This window comes from Tenrec ecaudatus, chromosome 2, assembly GCF_050624435.1.
Source record: "Tenrec ecaudatus isolate mTenEca1 chromosome 2, mTenEca1.hap1, whole genome shotgun sequence".
NCBI classification, from domain to species: domain Eukaryota; kingdom Metazoa; phylum Chordata; class Mammalia; order Afrosoricida; family Tenrecidae; genus Tenrec; species Tenrec ecaudatus.
Genome location: NC_134531.1, coordinates 46,810,177 through 46,814,185, shown reverse-complemented (window position 1 = coordinate 46,814,185; position 4,009 = coordinate 46,810,177). Strand labels below are relative to the sequence as shown.

At 46.0% G+C, this 4,009-nt stretch overlaps 1 pseudogene; it reads left to right on the top strand.

Moving 5' to 3' along the window:
- Positions 1-1,736: 1,736 nt before the first annotated feature.
- Positions 1,737-2,998, top strand: LOC142438963 (triosephosphate isomerase-like; annotated as a pseudogene).
- The last annotated feature ends 1,011 nt before the right edge of the window (positions 2,999-4,009 follow it).

Genomic DNA, 4,009 nt, shown 5'->3' with positions numbered 1-4,009 from the left:
CTACACGAGACAAAACCCATCTAGAGAGGCGGGTGGTTTTGTGGGGCCGGGAGGGAGGAAGAACTGATGGCAAAAGAGCTGGTGGACCCCGGTGGGGAAACGGGTGGGGCATGATATCTCCCAATGGTTGTGGATATGCCTTTCAAATTTTACCAAAACGTATACTTACATTCCAATTATTCTACATATATTCTGTCTCAGAGGTTGCTATTTAAACATGAACTCAAAGTTTATACCCTAAAAGTAACGTATTTTTCAAAGATTATCCTTTTATAAATAGGTGAGATTAAGGAGATTAGTTGTTTAAAAATGTAGAGGGTAATCTCGAAATGGATTACCTATTAAATTGAGACGCATACGCTCAGGCAAACTGTTCCTATCCACCCTCTGTGTTATGATTAACAAGTAATTTTTAAATTGAAAGTAAAGCTGATGTCCTCAACACCTCTTCAGAATTGGAAAAAGTCTGGGACTGCTGCTGACCTCCCTGCTATGACATGGTGGGTAAAACTCGCCATGATATATATTTTTAAAACCTAGCGTATGGAATAAAGACATCAATTGTTCTGTCTTGTTGCTGAATGCGAGGATCCAGCTTTTGTGTCTGGTATTGAAAATGGAACACCAGGCAAGGTCTTGTCCCCAGAAGAAACAGAGAAAAAAAAAAGAGATTTCGTGTGGGTGAGTGGCTTTAGAAAAGTTCATGAGATCATGTTATTAACAAAGTCAGTCTTCCAGCAAAACCTCGTTATTTTCACAGAGAGACATTGCTGCAGCAGCCACCTCCGCTGGCACCCTGATCCTCAGTCACAGCTTATTAATGCACACAAAGGGACAAATGGAAACCATAAAACAGTGTGGCTTCATTCATCACCTTTACCTGGAGGGGAAAAAAAACAAAACAAAAAACGTGCAGTCCATAGCCACTGACTGTGGGTCAGTAGGACATTTTTAATTGGAACTAGAGCATGGCAGTGCTTGAACTGAAGTGTTTTTACCCTGGGCCTAGCAGAGTGGGGGAGGGGCCGGGCATAAAGGAGGAACGAAAGCCATTAAAGAAGCCGTCTATTAAAATGCATCTGCAAGCACAATTGATTTGTCGTTAACTTATCGTTGGCTGATAGTGCAACGATGACCCAAAGTTGCAAGCACACATGATTCTATTTCATTTACTTAGATAATGACATAAGATCTGACTTCATAATACCTCTGGTAACAGTCAGCGAGCCTTGGAGGGTACATGTTGGGCCGGTAACCACGAAGTCAGCTGTTCCAAACCACCAGTTCTACTCCCGTGAAGTGGTACAGTCTCGGTAACCCACAGGACAGTTTTCCTCTGTCCTATAGAGTCACTATGAGTCAGAATCAACTCGACGGCAGTGGTTTTTTATGGCAATAAATCGGTTTATCTTTCTTATACCCTGCTAATGTCTAAAACATGGTGTTATTGTCATGTGTCACTGAGTCAGTTCTCATTCCTAACAACCCATAACAAAGTAGAACTGCCCCATGTTGATGAGAGGCGATTGCCTGGTCATGTCTCCTGAGAAAAAACTGGTAGTTTTGAATGGCTAACCTTCCAGTCAGCTGACAAGGGCTTACCCATTGCAGTGCGAAGCTCCGAGAATCATGGTAAAAGCACACTATTTTTCACTATTCGGGGAGAGAAAGACAGATGGAGTGGAATAAAAAGTGGAATTAAAATCACCTAATAAGAAAAATCTTTAGATCCTGACCTTCAGACTCTCGGCGCCAGCACCATGGCGCCCTCCAGAAAGTTCTTCGTGGGGGGAAACTGGAAGATGAACGGGCGGAAGAAGGGGCTGGGGGAGCTCATCACCACCCTGAATGCGGCCAAGCTGCCGGCCGATACCGAGGTGGTCTGTGCACCCCCTACTGCCTACATCGACTTTGTCAGGCAGAAGCTGGATGCCAAGATCTCTGTGGCTACACAGAACTGCTACAAAGTGACCAACGGGGCTTTCACTGGGGAGATCAGCCCTGGCATGATCAAAGACTGTGGAGCCACCTGGGTAGTCCTGGGCTACTCGGAGAAGGCATGTCTTTGGAGAGTCGGATGAGCTCATTGGGCAGAAGGTGGCCCATGCCCTGGCAGAGGGCCTTGGAGTAATCGTGTGCATTGGGGAGAAGCTGGATGAGAGGGAAGCTGGCATCACAGAGAAGGTCGTTTTCGAGCAGACCAAGGTCATTGCAGATAACGTGACCGACTGGAGCAAGGTTGTCTTGGCTTATGAACCCGTGTGGGCCATTGGTACCGGCAAGACTGCAACACCCCAACAGGCCCAGAAAGTCCATGAGAAGCTGCGGGGATGGCTCAAGTCCAACGTCTCTGATTCAGTGGCTCAAAGCACCCGCATCATTTATGGAGGTTCTGTGACAGGGGCCACCTGCAAGGAACTGGTCAGCCAGCCTGACGTGGATGGCTTCCTGGTTGGTGGCGCCTCCCTCAAGCCCGAATTTGTGGACATCATCAATGCCAAACAATAAGCCCCTCCCTTCCATCTCCCTGGCCCCCTTCCTGCCAAGCCAGAGACTAGGCAGCCCAGAAGCCTAGTCCATCAACTGCCACCCTGCCCCATGCTTGTGATGGTGTCACCTGCCCCCCTCTCGTGGCCTCATCCAAACTGTACTGTGTGCACCTTCTCCTGTCATGGTTGGGACCAGGCCAATCACTTCACCCAGGACTATAATGGTCGGAACTTTACATGTTACCAAGGTGGCTTCTTGTAAGCTGAGATGTGGGGGGGGGGGGGGGCTTGCCCCTGGGTGTCCTTAGCCTCAGATCACAGCAAAGGCAGGAGAGAGAAAGCACCTTCCTCTTGCCCTCCCACATATCTTGAGGTCAGCAGCTGAGAAGAGGCCCTGTCTGCCCCTCAGGGCCCAGGGGTGCTACCATCTCCCATGATTCCATTGCCTGTACCGTGTGTCAGCTGCCGCAGTCGTGGGGGAAATAAATATCTGGCACTGTGAAAAAAAATCTTTAATAAAAACCACCTATTTATTCAACTTCCTATTTCACTTGATTCTATCACTGTCAGCCTACTCTTTTGTTCTTTTAATAAACAGGATACTAACATAGTGTGGACAATGGTTTTATACCCCCAAATAAGTGAAAATGAAAGCACATTAGTTTTCCAACAAACATTTAATTTGCACGTACTGTGTGCTAGGATACTTGCATGCTACTCGCTGGAACAAAGTCATAAACTATATTTGCTTGGAAATCTTCTATACCTTCGTGGGACTCTGAGAGTTGTAGTGGACAGAAAAATCCATTTATAATAAATGCTTTGGTGGAAATAAATAATAGTCTGAGATCAAAATAATAGAGGGTAATCAGAAAAGGCCTTTTAGTTGTGATGTCATTTAAACAACGGGAATTCATCGCGGAATAAAGGACCTCACCAGGGGATGGGCTTTAAATTGAACTTTCCAAATAGAGGGGAGAACATCTGGAAAATCTCTGGGAGCAAAGAGTACAACCTACGTGTGAAAGGGAGCAGATTAGTAGGACTGACATCCTGTGAATGAAAAAGGCTGGTGTTGATCAAAGATTAGGTTATACATTGATGCTGAGGCTGGGGTACAGGATTTCAATGTAATTCTAAATGCAGTGTTCTCAGTGAAGAAACTGACCTGACTGGAAGGTGATGTGGTTCCATTCATATTTTCCCCAGACTCAGTGGAAACTGGATGAGAAGAGGGTAGAGGCTGCTGAAAAAACTAGACTCCCAAGGTTTCCCTCACATACTCCTAATGTCCCCAGTCCATTCGGCGCCCCCCCCACCACCTTCCCCCCTAGTAAACTAGTGGACTTCCACAGAATCCCAGATCTCCAAGGGATATAGTTCTAAACTATCTGATTAGGACAATTCCACTTTAGCAGTTTCAGATGAGATCGAGAGCAATACTGATAGAGGTAAGGGTAGAAACAGAGATGAGATGATGATTCTGGAGGTTAGGTTCTAGTAATAACAACAAAAAAACA